Genomic DNA, 19,935 nt, shown 5'->3' on the forward strand with positions numbered 1-19,935 from the left:
GACACAATACAACAGATTTGCACATAGCAAGGTGCACAAATGGCAACATGACAATAACCACATAATTTGGTGATGTTGGCTAAGGAATAAAAACATTAGCCAGGACACCAGAGAGAGTACTCCACTGCTATACTTCAAATAATGCCATAAGATCTTTTACCTCCACATGAAAGGGCAGATGGGGCCTCAGTTTAATGTCTCATCTGAAAGATGACACCTCTGACAGTGTGGTACTTCCTCAATGATGCACTGACGTGTCAAACTGAATGTGTTCAAGTCTCTGGAGTAGGGTTTCAATCCACAGCCTTCTGACTTAGAGGCAAAACTGTTACCGCATAGCATACACCTGAAGAAATGAATGCTGATGACATTCAACTCTACTTCCCCACTACCTCTCCTTCCTCCATTGTCTGCGTTGTTAGACTGCTTGTCCAACATCTAATCCTACCTGATCCAGTATTTCCTCTTATTAAACATCAAGAAGATTGAAGCTATTGTCTACAAACATTCCATAGCCCTCCCTAGCCAGTAATAGGCTGGACCCAACTGTACCCAACCTTGGCATTCTATTTGACCTGATTCAAATGTCCCATCCCACATCCCTTTCATCACAAGACTCCCAATTTTCACCTATGGAATATCACTTGTCTCTGCCCCTGCCTCATCAGGCTACATCATCCAAACAGATGCGATGGAGACGGAGAAACCGGAAGTATGGGATAATGTCCTTCCAGGAAGCAGGTGTGAGGAAGTGTAATCAAGGTAGCTGTGGGAGTCAGTGGTATATAATGAATATTTACTGATGGCCTATCCCCAGAAATGGAGACAGAAGTTAAAGAAGGGAAGAATCGAAGATAGAAATGAAGGCAAGGAAAGGGGTGGAAATTGGAAGCAGTGAGCAGGAAATGACACCTATACAAGTAAGGCAAGCCAAGGTGACAGCTCCCCACCCTACAGTCCCCTGCCCTGAATAGGACTGGAACAAAGAATGTTCCATGTATTCCACAAAAAGGCAAGTAATAGCTAGGACCCATGTGGATACCCATAGCATATTATTCGGTTATTTAGTTGGGTCCACAAAATGCTGTTATTGTAATCATTAAATAAAATTTATTGCTGTGCTTACATTGATTTAGATTGTCATGTGTCAAGTAGCAGGAACCTATTGGACCCAGTATCATTATAATCAATGATATTAAATACAGTTTGACAGAAGTAGCTGAAGAATAATGATTAGTAATAACATATCCCTGTCAATTAATTCCTTGATACCTCTGGTCAGTTAAAAGTTAATTTATTCTTCAACCAATACGGTATGCAGTCCTGCCAATGCCAGAAATGTTAATCAACATTAAGAAACTTAGTAGTAGGATGACACAAGAATAGCTGAATAAATTTCCATCCACTTTTCCTACAACCCTTAGTGGAGGTGGGGAATGAAGAGGGCAGGTATCACATTGCATATAAATAAGTATTTGTGTAAGAAAGGAGTCACTGACATTAATGATCTTCTAGCCAGCTTCAGTGACTCATTGGATTATAGAACATGATTAAATTTATGATCACTTCACCTGCATTACGATGCATCTAACACACTCAAAAATGGTATGAAGGGTGAAACTAAAATTTGATTAACATCAAATACACACTTTGTATTAGAAAAAAAACAAACTGCTGAAAGGGAATTTATGAGAATTATTCAACTTTGGGAACTCCCTCGTTTTTTGAAGCAATTAGAATCACTCCATTGCTTTTTAATGCATTGCCAATCATTACCCTATAATGGCATAAACTGATTCTTTGGAGGTGGTGAGTAACATGAACAAAGCACCTCAACTCACCTCAAAATACTATGACACATTCATGATTGATGCTCAATGCATGTGATAATTGTAATATTAGGACCTTGCTGCTGGGCAGTTTAGTTTTTTTTATTGGTTCATGGGGTATGGGCACCGCAAGACCAGAATTTATTACCCAAATCTAAATGTCTTTGAGAAGATGGTGGTGAGCTGCTCTTGAATCATTACAGTCTGAGAGATGTAGGTGCACCTATAGTGCTGTTAGGTATGGAGTTCCAGGATTTTGACTCAGCAATAAGTAAGGAACAGTGAAAGATGTTCAAGTCAGGATGCTGCATGAATTTCAGGTGGTGATGTTCCCATGTGCCTGTGGTTCTTCAAGTTTGCAGAGATTGTGGGTTTGGAGGGTGCTGTTGAAGAAGCCTTGACAAGTTGCTGCAGTGAATCTTGCAGATGGTACACATGACAGCCACGGTGCACTGGTAATGGAGGCAAAGAACATTTAAGGTGGCATATGGGTGGCATAAGGTGATGAAGCAAGTTGCTTTGTCCTGGATTATGTTGAGCTTCTAAGTTGCTGGAGCTGCACTCATCCTGGAAAGTAGCAGTATTTCATCACACTCCTGATCTATTGTCTTTAGAAGGTGGAATGGCTTTGGGAAGTCAGGAGGTGAGCTACAAGCCACAGAATTCCCAGACTCTGACCTGCTCTTGTAGCCACTGCATTTATATTGCTGGTCCAGTTTAAGTTTCTGATCAATGGCAGGCCCTAGGTTTTTGATGATGGAGGAATTAGTGATAGCAATGTCAAAGGCAGATGTCTCTTAATGGCACTTGTGTACTCTCAATTCAACTTGCCATTATCAGCCCAAGCCCGAATATTATCCAGGTCTTGTTGCAGGCGGCCACGGACTATTATTTTTCTGAAGAGTTGTAAACGGAACATAGTAATCAAAGATTATTCCCACTTCTGAGTTTATTTTGGAAGCAAGGTCTTTGATGAAGCAGCTCAAGATGGTTGGGCCCTGAGGAACTGCTGCAGCGATGTCCTGGGGCTGTGCTAGTTGGCCTCCAACAACAGGGTATGACTCCAGTCAAGAGAGTTTCCACCCCATCACCACACCCACCATAAGTTTCTACTGACTTCAATTTTACTAGGGCTCCTCAGTCAAATGGTGCCTTAATGACAATGATAGTCACGCCCACCTCACCTCTGGAATTCAACTCTTTTGTCAATGTTTAAACCAAGGCTGGAATGAGATCTGGAACTGCGTGATCCTAATGGAACCCAAACAGAGCACTGTTGAACAGCTTATTTTAAGCAAGCGCTGCCTGATGGAAGGTGGCATCAACACTCTCATTTTTGATGATCAATGGGGCAGTAAGTAGCAAATTCAGTTTATCCTTTTTGTGAGCATGACATATCTGGGCAATTTTCCACTTTGTCGAATAGATGCCAGTATATTAGCTGCACTTGAATAATTCGGCTATGGGGGCAGTTAGTTCTGGAGAACAAGTCTTTAGCACTACAGCAGGGACGTTACCAGGGCCCATAGCCTTTGCTATATCCATGAACTCAGCCCTTTTCTTGATATTACATGGAGTGAATTGAATTGGCTGAAAAATCCTACTCATGATGGTGCAGATGAATTTTCCGTGCAAGCTACACAATGGTAGAACAATCAGGAATCTGCCATACAGGGAACAAACAGGTCATGCACAAACCACAGTCCCTTTAAAATGTGTGCATATGCAGCTATGCAGTAACCTTAAAGGGATCACGCATGCATCAAACATTCTATGCTCAGCCACAGGGAATTAGAGGACAATTGGTGGCAACCTCAAGAGGGAGGAGGCTGAGATGGATTATCCACTCAGCACATTTGGCTGAATACAGTTGCAAAAGACAAGGTTGAAGCATTTGTAATCAGGCTGAATCATTTGTAATTTGTAAAACAGGACTACTTGTGTGCCATACAGCATAAGCAGCAAGTGATGGACAGAGCTAAGCGATCCCACAACCAATGGATCAGATCTCTCTGTCCTGCCACATCCAGTCGTGAATGGTGGACAACAATTAAACAACTCACTGGAGGTGGCGGCTTCACAAATATCCCTTTCCTCAATGATGGAGGAGCCCAGCACATCAATACAAAAGATAAGGCTGAAGCATTCGCAACAATCTTCAGCCAGAAATGCCGAGTGGATGACCCATCTTGGTCTCCTCCGGAGATCCCCAGCATCATAGATGCCAGCCTTCAGCCAAATCAATACACTCCACGTGACATCAAGGAACGGCTGAAGGCACTGCATACTGCAAAGACAATGGGTCCTGACAATATTCCGGCAACTGTACTGAAGACTTGTGCTCCAGAATTTGCCGTGCTCCTAGCCAAGCTGTTCCAGTACAGCTACAACTCTGGCATCTACCCGGCTATGTGGAAAATTGCCAAGGTATGTTCTGTACACAAAAAACAGGACAAATCCAATCCAGCCAATTCCCGCCATCAGTCTACCATCAATCATCAGTAAAGTAATGGAAGAGATCATCAACAGTGCTATCAAGTGGCACATGCTGAGCAATAACCTGCTCATTGATGCCCAGTTTGGATTCTGCCAGGGCCACTCAGCTCCTGACCTCATTACATCCTTGGTTCAAACATGGACAAAAGAGCTGATCTCCCGAGGTGAGGTGAGAGTGACTCCCCTTAGCATTTGACCGAATGTAGCATCAAGGAGCCCTAACAAAACTGGAGTCAATGGGAATCAGGGGGCAAACTGTCCATTGGTTGGAGTCATACCTAGCACAAAGGGAGGTGGTTGTGGTTGTTGGAGGTCAATCATCTCAGCTCCAGGGCTTCACTGCAGGAGTTTCTCAGGGTAGTGTCCTAGGCCCAATAATCTTCAGCTGCTTTATCAATGACCTTCCTTCCATCATCAGGTCAGAAGTGGGGAAGTTTGCGTGATGTTCAGCACCATGCGTGACTCCAATACTGAAGCAGTCCATGTCCAAATGCAGCAAGGACTGGGCAACATCCAGGCTTGGGCTGACAAGTGGCAAGTAACATTCATACCACACAAGTATCAGGAAATTACCATCTCCAACAAGAGAGAATCCACCCATCGCACCTTGGTGTTCAATGGCATTACCATCACTGAGTCCCACACTACCAACACCCTGGGAGTTACCATTGACCAAAAACTGAACTGGACTAGCCATATAAATACTGTGGCTACAAGAGCATGTCAGAGGCTAAGAATTGTGCAATGGGTAACTCATCTCCTGATTCCCCAAAGCCCGTCCACCATCTACAAAGCACAAGTCAGGAATGTGATGGAATACTCCCCATTTGCCTGGGTGAGTTCAGCTCCTACAACACTGAAGAAGCTGGACAATGTCCAGGACAAAGCAGTCCGCTTGATTGGCACTGCGTCCACAAACATTCACTCCCTCCACCACCACAGTAGCAGCAGTGCACCATCTACAAGATGCACTGCAGGAATTCACCGAGGCTCCTTTGACAGCACCTTCCAAACCCATAACCACTACCATCTAGAAGGACAAGGGCAGCAGATAGATGGGAACACCACCACCTGGAAGTTCCCCTCCAAGCCACTCACTACCTTGAGTTGGAAATATAACGCCATTCCTTCACTGACATTGGGTCAAAATCCCGAACTCCCTTCCTAACAGCACTGTGGGTATACCTACACCACATGGACTGCAGCGGTTCAAGAAGACAGCTCACCACCACCTTCTCAAGGGCAACTAGGGATGGGCAATAAATGCTGGCCCAGCCAGTGAAGCCCACATCCCGTGAATGAATTTTTTAAAAAAAAATCACATGCTGGAATTTGCCATCATGAAGGATGAGGATAGTTGTGGAACTTACCCCCACCAATAATTGTTTCATTGTCCCCCACCATTTATGACAGTATGCGACAGTTCTGCAGAGCTTTGATCTGATCTGTTGGTTGTGGCACCATTTAGCTCTGTCTATTGCATGCTGCTTGCTGGTCAGCATTCATATACTCCTGTGCTGTCAATTCACCTGGTTGACACCTCATTTTTAGGTATGCTTGGTGCTGCTCCTGGCATGCTCGTCTACATTCCTCATTGAACCGAGCTGGTTTCCTGGTTTGAGGGTAATGGTAGAGCTGGTATATGCTGCGCAAGAGGTTACAGATTGTGATGGAATACAATTCTGCTGCTGATGATCCACAGTATTTCTTGGTTGCCTAGTTTTAAGCTGTCAGATCTGTTCTGAATCCATCCCATTTAGCATGATTGTAGTAGCAGACAACTTGATGAAGGATATCCTCAAGTGTGAAGGCGGGACTTTATCTCCACAAGGATTGTACAGTGCTCATTCCTAACAATACTGTCACAGATAAATGCACCTGCAACAGGTAGATTGGTGAAGAGGAGGTCAAGTAGGCTGCTCCCTCATGTTGGCTCTCACCACTTGACGCAAGCCAAGTCTGGAAGAAAGATCCTTCGGGACTCACTCAACTTGGTCAGTAGTGGTGCTACTGAGCCACTTTTGGTGATGGACATTGAAATGCTCCACCCAGAGTACATTTTGTGTCCTTGCTTCCCTCAGGGCTTCTCCCAATTGGTGTTCAGCATGGAGAAGTACTAATTCATCAGCTGAGGGAGGGTGCAAAGTGTTAATCAGCAGAAGTTTTCCTTGCCCAAGTTTGACTGGGTGCCATGAGACTTCATGGGGTCTGGAGTCAATCTTGAGGACTTCCAGGATAACTCCTTCCTGATTGTTTACCTTAGTGCTACAAAGTCTGGTGATTCTGTCTTGCTATGGGATAGGACTTGGACAGGAATGGTGGAGGAGGAGGCTGGGCCTCTGGCTCAAAAATATGACTATTAAACTGTTGCTTGACTAGAGCGTGGGACAACTCTCCCAATATTGGCACAAGTCTCCAGTGTTATTGCGTGCAATACCTAGGATCGATGCCAGGTGTTCTGTCCGGTTTTGGAACATGAGCAATAGAGCTTGGAAGACTTGAAATTTATGGAGTGTAGAATGTGGAGGGTGGCCAGGAGTGCTTTAGAATAGTTAAATCTAGAGGTAACAATGGGATGGATGACAGTTCAGCAGTAGATGGGGCAGAGCTGGATGATGTTATGGAGGTAGAAATAGGCAGTCTTAGTGATGGCATGGATATGTGGTCGGAAGCTTATTTCAGGGTCAAATATGACAGCAAGGTTCAAACAGATTCAGCCTCAGACAGCTGTGAGGAAGAGGGGTGGAGTTGGTGGTTGGGGAATGCAGATTGTGGCAGGGACCAATGACAATGGCCTCAGGCTTCCCAATATTTAATTGAAAGAAATTCTGCTCACCCAGTATTGGAAGTCAAATAAGTAGCGTAACAATTGAGAAAATGGAGCAGTTGAGAGCCGCGCTGGTGAAGTAGAGTTGGTGTCTTCGAAATACATGTGAAAACTGACACTAATTTCAGATTCAGAGGGGCAGAGTATAGTTGAGAAATAGAAGGGGCCAATGATAGATCCTTGGAGAACACTAGAAGTATTGGTGTGTGAGTAGCAAGAGAAGCAGGTGATTCTCTGACTATGATTCAATAGATAAGAATTGAACCAGGCAAATCCAGTCCCACCCAACAGGATGATGTTGTAATCAATCATGTCAAAGGCTGCAGTCAGGTCGAGAAGGAGTCAGATCATGAAGAACAAGGGGGAATAGTTTACTTCTGTCACAGTCACAAAGTATCTTTGTGACTTCGGTACCGATGATTGCACAGTATTCAGCTTATTCGCAGCCCCTCAGAATATGAAGCAGATCATGCATGCATGCAGCAAAGCCTAGACAACATTCAGCTTGGGTTGATAGGTGGCAAGTAACATTTACACCATACAAATGTCAGGCAATGAGCATCTCCAATCTAACCACCTGCCCTTGGCATTCAATCACATTATCAAATGCCCCATTACCAACATTTCAATACTGTGCCAAAGGCAGAAAGCTGATTATATTTACATTGGTTAGTTTCTGATGGTAATAGCCAATAGCAAGCAGCAAGAGTGGGAGAGATCCCTGGTCAGCCATATGATAGAAAGGAAGTTGGAGCCTCAACCATCACTATCCATAACTCCAGACTATAAACTGCATGTAAAAGCGCATGTTGCCAAAGCAACTCGGAGTCCCCGAGTGAACTGTAACACACCACCACATCATAATGGGTTGTAGGATGGTCCACTTGACATTTGGAAGCAGTGCAAAGGGGATAATTGGCACATAGTAGAAAAAGCCCAAGGGAAGGCAATCTGACACACTGGACGAAGAGTTCCAAGGCATGGAAGCAATAGTAGAGAGTCTGAGGGGCATCAGAATATGTCAGTATTGGGTAAAGAGACGAAGCAAATACAATAAAGAGAAAATGGCAAACAAGGAAGCTTTTCAGATTTATTCATAACAGTATCGTTAGTTGACCATTAGAGATTCTTGACACATTTTAGGTGGGAAATGATCCAATATACTAAATATGTTTTTCAAAAACATGAAGACTCTAGGACCCGGATTTCTGTCTGTGAGTCAGGTGCATAGCTGCAAACCTGACTTCTATAAGTGGCCACCGGGATGTCAGATTTTCAGTCTGGGGTTGGGATGGAGGTGGGGGCGTGGTGTGGGAGAACGATGAGGGGGGCAACTAAATCAGAAGTTGGGGCGGGCAGACCTGGAAGAACTGAGAAGGCTGCCAGGTGCAGAAGTGGCTGTGCAGAAGGCATGAGACAATGTCCAATTTTTAAAAATTAAAACAGCATGAAATATCCCTCGAAACCTCACCCTGCCCCCTCCCCCCCACTCACTCCCCATGCCAATTCATGCCCTCTGCCCACCCAATGGCTGCTCATAGCCTTTATGTCAACCTATGCCCTGTTACCCACCCATGGCCCTTTATAGGCAGCGTCAACTTAATGCCAAGTCAGGCCAATCCATGCCCCCACCCACCATCCTTTGTCCTTATACCTACCATGCCATCTTGGCCTTTATTGCAAGGGGATTGGAGAACAAGAGTAAAAATGTCTTGCTTCAACTATACAGAATCTTGGGTAGACCACACCTGGAGTATTGTGTACAGTTTTGGACCCCTCACCTAAGGAAGGATATACCTGTCATAGAGGGAGTGCAGCAGAGGTTCCCCAAACTGATTCCTGGGACTGTCCTTTCAAGAGAGATTGCAGATACTGGGCCTGTATTCTCTAGAGTTAAGAAAAATGAGAGGTGATTTCACTGAAACCTACAAAATATTTTAAGGGGTAGTGAATCTTTGGAATTCTCTGCCCCATAGGGCTGTGGAAGCTCAATCATTGATCAAGAGCATCATGTCCAAGATAGAGATTGATAGATTTCTAAATATTAAATGATATCAAGGGTTATGAGGAAAGCGTGGGAAAATGGCATTGAGGTGGACAATCAGTAGTCATGATCTAGTTGAACAGCATAGCAGGCTCGAGGGGCTGAATGGCCTAATCCTGCTCCTATATTCCCATGTTCCTATGACAACTCACCGAGTATCCACCATCAGCAGACTTCAGGACTCATGCAGAAAGGCGATAAAATAAAGTTCTAAGTGTCTATTGCAGATTTCACTATATTGAAAAAGCTCTGACTCAAAAACCCATTTATTATCTTAACATTCCTTCAACTAAGTAAAGCCTCATAACAATAGGCATTTCATTCAAATGCACAGTCACTTATAACAACCAGCACTGGAATCCATTGTTCGTTTGAAATAGGACAATCTATAACCACTTGCAGCTGTCAGTCAAACCTACTGTGTTAATGCATGTAAAAACAGAAATTGCTGGAAAAACCCAGAAGATCTAGCAGCATCTGTGGAGAGAGAAATAGAGTTAACGTTTCAAGTCCATATGACTCTTCTTCAGAGCTAAAGAGAAGTAGAAGTATGATGGATTTTATACTGTTTAAGAGGGGATGGAGCAAAATAGAAGGTCATGGATAGGTGGGAGCTCAGGAGGAGAGATTGGCAAAGGTGTCATGGACACAAGACAAAGAGTGTTAATGGTAGTGGCAAAGACTAAAGAAGGTGCTGATAGTGGCATAAAGGTAAAAAAGCAGTATGTGTTAATAGCACAACAAGGGCCAGCGTTCTGTTATAGCACAACATAGAAACAAGTGACAGATGGTCCTGTAAAGTGGGAGGGGGAGGGGTGGGGGGCGGGTGTTGGGGAAAAGGGATAAAAAAAATGAATAGGTGAATAAAAATAAATAAAAAATACACATTTTTAAAAGGAATCAAGTTGGAGAAGAGAGCTCATGGTCTGAAGTTGTTGAATTCAATGTTAAGGCCGGAAGGCTGTAAAGTGCCTAATCAGAAGATGAGGTGTTGTTCCACCAGTTTGCGTTGGGCTTCAATGGAACATTGCAGCAGGCCAAGGACAGACATGTGAGCATGAGAGCCAGATCATGTGTTGAAATGACAAGCGACAGGAAGGCCTGGGTCATGCTTACAGACTTAGCAAAGGTGTTCCGCAAAGCGGCCATCCAGTCTGCGTTTAGTCTCCCCAGCGAAGGGACCATCACATTGGGAGCAGATAATGCACCTCCTTCAATTTGGTTTACTGTAAGTGAAGTGCTGCTTCACCTGAAAGGAGTATTTGGGGCCTTGGATGGCGAGGAGGAAGGAGGTAAAGGGGCAGGTGTTGCACCTTCTGTGATTGCACGGGAAGGTGCCATGGAAAGCAGATGAAGAGTTGGGGGTGATGGAGAAGTGGACAAGGGTGTCCTGGAGGGAATGGTCCCTACAGAATGCTGACAGGGGACATGAGGGGGAGATGTGTTTGGTAATGGCATCATGCTGGAGTTGGCGGAAATGGTGCAAGATCATCCTTTGAATGCAGAGGCTATTAGGGTAAAAATAGAGGACAAGCGGCACCCTATCATGGTTCTGGGAGGGAGAGGAAGGAGAGACGGCAGAGGCACGGGAGGTGGGTTGGACATGGTTAAGGGCCCTGTCAACTACAGTTGGGGGAGAATCGTCGGTTAAGGAAAAAGGAAGACATGTGATAAGCACCATTTTTGAAGCAGCATCATCTGAACAGATGCGACGGAGACAGAGGAACTGGGAGAATGGGATAGAGTCTTTACAGGAAGCAGGGTGTGAGGAGCTGTGGGACTCAGCAGGGCTTGTAATGAATATTGGCATACAGTCTATCACCAGAAATGGAGACAGAGAGGTCAAGGAAGGGGAGGGAAGTGTCAGAGATGGACCATATGAAAGTGAGAGAGAGAGAGGGGTGGAAATTAGAAGTTTCCAGGTATAGAAGAGAGCATTAAGTGGCACTGGTACAGGCATCGAAGTACTGAAAAAAGTTGTGGGAGGAGGCGAGTAGGACTGTAACAAGGAATGATTCACATACCCCACAAAAGACAGGCATAACTGGGGCCTATGCAGGTACTCATAGCCACACCTTTAACTTGTCTCACTTCCTCCAAATAAAAGAAGAAAATTGTTCAGTGAGAGAACAAGTTCAGCCAGGCAGAGGAAAGTGTTGGTGGATGGGGATTGTTTGGGCCTCTGTTCAAGGAAGAAGCAGAGAGCCCTCAGATGTCCTGGTGGGAGATGGAAGTGTACAGGGATTGGATAGTGAAGAGGCGGCGGTTAGGACCAGGAAACTGGAAACTGTCGATATGACATAGGGCATCAGAGGAATCGCAAATGTAGGTGGGAAGAGACTGGACAAGGGAAGAGAGAACAGAGTCAAGATAGGAATAAATGAGTACCGTGGGGCAGGAACAGGCTAACACGATGGGTCTATCAGGACAGTCCTGTTGGTGGATTGGTGGGAAGAAGGTAGAAGCGAGCTATGTGGAGTTGGGAGACTGAGGTTGGTAGCTGTGGAGAGATGATCTCCAGAGGACATGAGGTCAGTCACAGTCCTGGAAGCAATGGCTTGATGTTCGGTGGTGGGATCATGGTCCACCGGAGGTAGGAAGAAGTGTCTGAGAGTTGGGGCTCAGCCTTTGCAAGGTAGAGATCAGTATGCCAGGCAACAACAGCGCCATCCTTGTCAGTAGATTTGATAAAGGCAGGGTTGGACCTGAGAGAACGCAGTGCAGCAATTTCAGAAGGAGACAGGTTGGAGTGGGTGAGAGGAGCAGAGAAATTGAGACGGCTGTTGCAATGCCGACAGACCTCAATGGAAAGACCAAGAGCAGGTGGGGTCCAGGTAGAAGGAGAATACTGGAGGTAGTTGAAAGGATCCACTGCGGGGGGGGGGGGGGGGGGGGGGGGGGGGGGGGGGGAGAGAGAGGGAAGGACTCCTGCCCAGAAAGATGAGCATGGAGACAAAGGCGATGGGTAAATAGTTCAGCATCACGCTGAGCCCAAAATTCATCGAGGCAAGGGTGTAAGGGGATGAAACTGAGTCCTTTGCTGATTACAGAATGTTCAGCAACAACGAGCAGAAAGTCAGAGGGTATAGTGAATTCACAGCAAGAGTTGGGATTAGAAAAGGGATAGGAAGGGGTGGAGGGTCCCAGGTGGGCGTTGGTATCAATAAGTTGCCTTTGGCACTGAAGAAGTCATACGGACTCAAAACGTTAACTCTGTTTCTCTCTCCACAGATGCTGCCAGGCCTGCTGAGTTTTTCCAGAATTTTCTGTTTTTATTTCAGATTTCTAGCATCCGCAGTATTTTGCTTTCATCTTTGTATTAACGGTTCGTTGTGAAATCAGTCATGCAGCACTAATCCAGTAATGGAAACTCTCAGGCTTATGTCCATAGACAGAGTGAAATAGCAAGCAAGATTTTTTTTCCAAACACTCCAGGCATCTTGTCAAAGATTTAAAGGGCAAGACTTTTAAATGCCTTGACAGTTTGACAACTTCCTTTCCACAACTCCTTTGATAGGGTCCTCTTGACAGTTGATTTTGAGAGGTCTGTTGACAGTTCCAATCAGCTTGACAGTTAATGAGCTTTTTACACACATTCATGCTTAATTTTAACAATTCCAATGGGCACCTTACCTCCCTCAATGGGCACCTGACCTATCCCAAAGGGCACCTTACCTCCACCAAATGTGTCCTCGGACCACATCCAAAGGGATACCTTACCACTCCAAAAAGGTACCCTGGCTATCCAAATGAATCCACAAAGTTCAGACCTGTTCTTATCAGGTCTAATCTGCACACTTCAAGTTTCACATACCTAGGCTACCAAAATCCAACTTCAGCAGATGCTGCTGATGATTTAAATGGCCAGCTGCCTCCGTAAAGTGCACATGCGTGAACCCTGCTCGAATCCCTGCCCTGTGAAAATGGGAACTGCCCTGTTCGGGGACTTATGATTTTCAGCCACTTTTGGTATTTTTTCCACGACGGAAAGGCTTTCTGTTCTGGCAAAAATTTGGGCACAGGTCTTCAATCTTTGTTGCTCAAATATTTGCTTCCTGCAAGCTGTGATATGTCACAAAAAGCTGGTGTCTCACCGAAACTGGTAAGCTGTATTCCACTGAAGCTTCAGAAAACGTGAAACATTACTGTTGTAATCTCATGCTACCATGAAGATATGCGCCTTATTTTTACATACAAAGATAGACAGTAACACAATATTAACCAACTGCACCAAAGGGAAATTGGCAACCAACTTGTTTTGAATCAGGCGATGCAACAGATTCTCATTTCCCATGAGAAGACAAACAAATTCTGGGAATTTGAAACAAGAAGAAAATGCTAGAAAGATGCAACTGCTCTATCAGCATCTGAAATATTTTAATAGTATAATTTTGATCTACATCCCAAAATGTTGGCCTATTGTTTCCCTTTCCACATGTAACCACACCAGCTGAATTTTTCTATTTCATTATTTTCATAAACCTTGACATCATGTTTAGCACAGACACTGGATTTGTATTTATCAGCATTTGACTTTGATCCATTTCTATTTAGACAAGGAATTTAGGTAAAGGTTCAGCATCCATCGTTTTTTTTTGATTGCCACAATATTTGCTTGCACTCTGTCAGGTGACCCTTTAAAGGCATTATCCGAAAGTTGAGCCAAAACTCAATAATTCCTTACTTAGACATTTAAAAACCCAAGCATCCACACTCAAGAATCAGAAACATAGGTCCCATTATATCAAATATTCACAATACAATGTGGATTAGTAGTAGTGTTACAGCCTAACAGGATAAAAGCTCACACCAGCACTACCTCTACCACAAAACATGCAAAGATTGGAAGACAGAGCAGAAGCTACTCCTCTGACAATAAGAGGCGAGGAGGTTAAAAAAAATCTAAACTATTATTTGATTTCTTCGATTCATTGGATAGAATGGCATTAGCAAAGGCCCAGGAAAAAGCTACTCTCAGCTAAGAGCTTAATCTGTGACTTTATTTTATCAAGCATTTAGATAACCTAAGAAACAAATGTTCATTGTCTCATCATTTTGTTTTCGATTACTAATAATGGTTGATTACTTTAACCTTTTCTCAGTGATTCATTATACCAGTGTACCTCTAGAAGAAATGGTAACTATTTATATATAAACTATATTATTTATAATGTAGCGAGATAATAATGCACAAAATTTATGTCTTATAGTCCCAGGATGCATACAACTCCAAAGTAACTGAAATGTTATTGCCAATTATTAGCATTTCACAAAAAGGAACAACAGCTCCTCCAAGACTCAAGTTTATCCAGACAGTGGTTGAGATTACAGATCAGAAAAGGTCACAAGTTCAATCACAATCAAGTTTCGTGATAAGGCTAATAAGAATGTTAAAATTATTCTCAGCCTCACAACTGTTGGAGGAGGGGAAAAAAAAACTTCAAGGTTCATATTTCTGATTGCCAACCAGCAACCTATGGAACCATAAAAAAAACGTTTACAGCCCAAGAGTCCAGTCCTTTGTGGAATAACCCTTTGTAGAATCCCAAGGCCCCACTTTCTCCCCATAGTCCTGTATTTTCCTCTACTTCAATATATTTACCCACTTCTTCTTCAAAGGACGCAATGACCTCTGTCTCAACCACTCCTCTTGACAACCCTTGCTGAAAGTCCCTGTGGATAACAAAGAAGAAGAATGTAACTTTACCCCAACAAGGAGTTGATGCCTTCATAAAACAAAATATATGCACATGTTAAAAATTACATTTTTTTTTAAACTGTTTCACCCAGTACAGCTTATACCTGTAATGTCACATTGCTAGCAGATTACAATATAAACCATCCAATATTTGCCATAACATATCTTCAAACTTTTGGAATAGATTACTGCCTAGCAATTCACAGAAGTATCTAGCTTCCTCTTTATATCTGTGCTATATCAACTAGCCTTATTGAAAAGATAACATATATAGTAAACATTAGCAGTGATTATAAGTGTTGCGTTTATCTTCCTTCTAAAATCATGTCATTTCGAAATTTTTTTTAAACCAGTCCATACCCTTCAACTTTCCCATCCACTCATGAGTCTGCCATTTATGACTTCCAAAGCTGTAAATTTTATTGAACACTTCATCCAGTGGCAGTTGGTCTAACTATATGCACAGAAATGCACATACACATAACTTTGTTACTGTCAGTGAAGAAGCAAAAGTTGTCTTGGAATAAAGGGCAATGTGATCTTATGAATGAGTGGAGATGGAAATTTTCACTCTTTAACAAGGGTACATGTTCAACAGGACTACTACAGTTCATGCAGCATCACTCTTTTCTTAATTATTTAATTGACATAATAATGATGATGATCAACTCCCCTCCAGATTTTATTTTCATATTTAACTACACAGTCACCTATACTAGGATAACATTTCTCAAGAATCCATCAAAACATTTCAAACCAATATTTATTTCTGTTGAAGATTTTAGGTGAATTTCATGTCAAAGTGATGAATGTCAATGCTAGGTAATAACATTCGTCCATTGTAAGGGAAACACCCAAGCCAAGTACAGAAGTGATTCACTGCAAGGTAATACCCTTGTACAAGACAGTGTAGTTGCACTCCACATTTAAGGAAGAGGGAGATTAGCAGCAGTTGAAGTTGGTGTCGAAGAGGTAACTTTCAGGAAGATTTGAAGCAAAGGAGAGTTGCAATAAGACAAAAATGTTTGTTAGGGAGGCTTCAGGGTGTGTGGCCCCACATTATTGCAGATAACCACTAACGGTAGAGGTAAGAGACACCTTTTAGTAGATTAGTGTTGGAAGAACTGAAGACACAGGTTCTGATCTTGAGGAAATAATTGCCCAACTACAGAAAGTGTATTCATACTACATCAGAATACTATTATATCAGGTATCTTGTATGCTATGAATATAATCACTGCAGAATATAACTTCTCGATCAGAGCATCTGTGTTAACTGCACTATGTCAATTTCATGCTCAAATTCTGTATTGATCACTTCATGCAGGCTTACATGCTACAATAAAGATCTTCAACACAATTTGTAGTTACATAACATAACTTTTTTGCTATGTGGAATTAAATTTGATACTATATTAGGCTGCGTCAAAACAGAGTGTACTATCTTCATGTACATCATCCTAATTCTGTAAGGACACATCTATACTTCAGACTCAAATTATCAAAAGCTGTTGAATAATCCCTAATTCTACTTTTGAACCAAGTTGATACTGTCTGCTGCTAGAATGAATAAAGATTTTAATGTATTGTACCAATCGCAGCATCTTGGAATCTGAGCCGCTGAAAATAAGGCTCTTAAACACCAAGAGGAACATATTTCATAATCAATTAAAGTTAAACTTGGATAACACACACAGTACCTAGAGATAAAAACAAAGTGCTGGAAATGCTCAGTGGGTCAGCAACACCTGTGGAGAGAGAAACTGAGTTAACATTTCAAGTTGAATATGATTTCTTCAGAACTGTTATATTCAGCTTGACACATTACCTCAGTTTCTCTTTCCCCAGACGCTACCATACCTCCTAAATATTTTCAGCACTTTGTTTTTATTTCGGTGTTCCAGCATCCACAGTATTTTGCTTTTATTTTAGTGCCTAGGGATTATTCTCTTGTGTCTCGTATTCTTATACAACATGGAATGCAAGTGTTGGCCCATATTCAAAAGGAAGCATTCCAAAACACATGCACATTGGTAATGCCCACAGGTAATACAGTATCAAAAATAAAGCAGTAACAAACTGATTAAATTCAGTTGTCACATTTTGGTTAAATCTTACATTAAAACCTAGCAGTTTTGCACAGTTGCGCACTACAGCCAAAGAAAGAGTGAAGTATGCTGGGAAACACAGGCAAGACAAGGTTAGTTCTACCTCAAACCACAACCATTGGAATCAGTCATGTTAAATTAAAGAAGCCAAAGACACCTAAACTTTGTTAAATCATAGCTTTAAAATACAAAAACATAAAACTTACAAATTATAGTATAATCTTAAAACCATGAAGATTTTCTGTCAAGTCATCATATATGATTAATAAAAACACTACTCCACAAGATTTGACAAGGTATTAAGTATTGTGTTTAAATGGGCCAACAGAATTGTTTTTGTACAGTACTTGAAAATTGGAACTGAAGTATAAACTCTAGTTTCATAGAAGCACAATTTGAAATCTTGTGAAATGGTTTTACAGGATATACTAAAGGCACTTTTCATTTTGAGGTACAAATATACTACCTTTACCAACATTATTTATGAAAAAGAAACACATTTTATTGACCTACCGTGCCTTGTCTCCTCAGGGTACCAAGAGTAATTTGGGCAAAATAGAGCAGTCCTTTCCAATGTACAAATGAAATGGACTCAAGTCAAAGCAAATGACTTGTCTCCTCCTTCACCCGCCACCACACATCACCAAATTGAGCACAATATTTAATTTGGAAAAAGTTGCAATTTTAAAATCAGAGACTTTACAAATAAACTATTTTATAGTGTGAGCTGGCTCAGCATAAATCATAACTTTGTGAAATGAAACTTCGCGGTAAAATAAAAATAATGCATTCAAAAATATTTAATTAACAAATCAAATTTCCACTTTCGGAAGCTAAAAATAGCTTTTAGTCCTCTGTACAATAAGCTGCACCGCTATAACTACTTAGAAATCATGCAACACAACAACAATATGCCAATATTAAACAGACGAATGACCAATCAGTCCGGAAACCAGGACCACTTCAGTCTGACTTCCATGAATTGTGCTGGAAGTGGAAGAAAACACAAGCTCAGCAATGAAGGAAATAAGAAGTCATTCACACACAAAAAACACATTGAAATAAAAACTTACTTGTTTCGTTTTTTTTTCTTTGTCACTGCTATGTGAGAAATGCGGAGTTACAGTATGTCTCGGAGTGCAGCAGTCATACCTTGCTTGTGACTATGTCCAGCGCTGCACCACAGACACTACATTGCACAATGCACCCACTTTCTGGGAGCTTTAACAATGACGTAATTTCTTTCCGAGCGGAAGCGCGAGCATTGGGGCTCGGTGCTCGCCGGGAGTTGTAGTCCTGCACCTCACCCCCCCCCCCCCCAACCCCGGCCGCGCATGCGCACCATCATTCTGAGGTACTGTGTTTTCACTGGGTCTTTGTCTTCCAAGAGTTCTGATGGCAGTGGAAGAGGAATTAAATATTACTATGAATTACTGGTTCTGAATATCAAATATAATGTAGCCAATCACTGTAATTGTTTGTGCTTTTCTCCCCTTTTTTCTCCCTTTGCTTTCCCTCTACTTCCGATGGTATTCTGTTGCGGTGCAGGTCTAGTATCATCTTAATGTTTGAAGCCGAGACATTGAGTCCTGGTTGGCTATTCAGCTGCAGAGAACTTCAAAACCAACACAGTGCCAAACATCTACTCTTACAGTAGCGTTTGCTAATGTTTTGTGTCCCAGACCAAAAAAAATACAGCTTCATTGACATATCTCACGTTAACAGAAACATTTCATGAATAGGCATATAGACATTTTTTAATTAATTCATGGGATGAGGCATCACTGGCTAGGCCAGCATTTCTTGCCCTGTGCAGAGGGCATTTAAGAGTCAACCACTTTGCATGGGCCTGGAGTCACATATAGTCCAGACTAGGTAAGGATGACAGATTTTCTTCCCTAAGGACATCAGTGAACCAGATGGATTTTTGCAACAATCAAAGATAGTTTCACAGCCACTAGCACTGAGACTAGCTTTATATTCCAGATTATTAACTGAATTCAAACTCTACCAGCTAGAGTGGTGGGATTTGAACCCATATCCCCAGAGGATTCACCTGGATCGTTGTATTATTAGTCCAGCAACATTACCACTACACCACCATCTCTAGCTGAAGATTACAGCAGACGTTACAGATCAGCAATATACTTCCAGGAATTTCTGTTTTTATTCAGATTTCAAACATGCAATTTTTCTTTTTATTCCCTAGAATGGAAAATGTTTGGAATCTCTAATGATCTTTTTGTAATCAATATGTCTCTTAAAAGTCAGTCCCAGGAAACATCTTAACTTTGTTTCCTAAATTTTCCAGTCCTACAAATACAGAACTTTAAAAATTCTGCTTATTAAGCGCTTCAAAGAATCCTGAAAAAAATCTGCATTTACTGACTGAAAATTTTAAAATAATTTCCATAGGACACCTGGATGAATAGTTCATAGATTTCTCTTTATTGAATCTTTTAATATCACTACAAAAGTAGAAATAATTCAGTGAGAAAAATGTTATAACAGCATTTTGTATCAGAAGGTGTCCACACACTGCTGTACTCAGAAAAGCAAATACATTAATATATGAAGAAAATGAAAAAACTGTTGAAGACCTGAAACAGAAATAGAAAATAGTAGGAAGTCAATTAGAATTTGCAGAAAGACAGGTTAATACTTTGGACAATGTCCTTCTTTAGAACTGCCAAAATTAATTAGGGTTTTGGAACTTTTTCATTATATTTTGTTAGAATCATCATAGAAGATTGAATAATGTTTAGCATATCTTCCAAAACTGCGACAAGGGTGATTTTATTTTAATGGAACCCACTCATGAAGAAATTTGCTCCTTTGTCACAGATCCTGAGTTAACTTTAAGCTATTCTTTGATTTATCCTTATTATAGTTTCACATAAAACACTCAACAAACAAATAATAACCTTTTTCTA

At 42.0% G+C, this 19,935-nt stretch overlaps 1 protein-coding gene across 3 annotated transcripts in view; it reads right to left on the reverse strand.

Moving 5' to 3' along the window:
• Positions 1-18,233, reverse strand: part of rab30 (RAB30, member RAS oncogene family) — a 105,599-nt gene extending 87,366 nt beyond the window's left edge. Inside the window, exons 1-2 of one of the 3 annotated variants that reach the window (XM_041199120.1) lie at positions 18,076-18,233; positions 14,803-14,869 (exon numbers count right to left, since the gene is read on the reverse strand). The gene's annotated coding sequence lies outside the window, so the exon portion shown is untranslated. Of the gene's footprint in view, positions 1-14,798; positions 14,870-17,515; positions 17,637-18,075 lie in introns of those variants that run through there. The other 2 variants (XM_041199119.1, XM_041199121.1) reach the window with 2 other exon arrangements.
• Between the last annotated feature and the right edge of the window lie 1,702 nt (positions 18,234-19,935).

This window comes from Carcharodon carcharias, chromosome 11 (assembly GCF_017639515.1).
Source record: "Carcharodon carcharias isolate sCarCar2 chromosome 11, sCarCar2.pri, whole genome shotgun sequence".
In the NCBI taxonomy this organism is placed as follows: Eukaryota; Metazoa; Chordata; class Chondrichthyes; order Lamniformes; family Lamnidae; genus Carcharodon; species Carcharodon carcharias.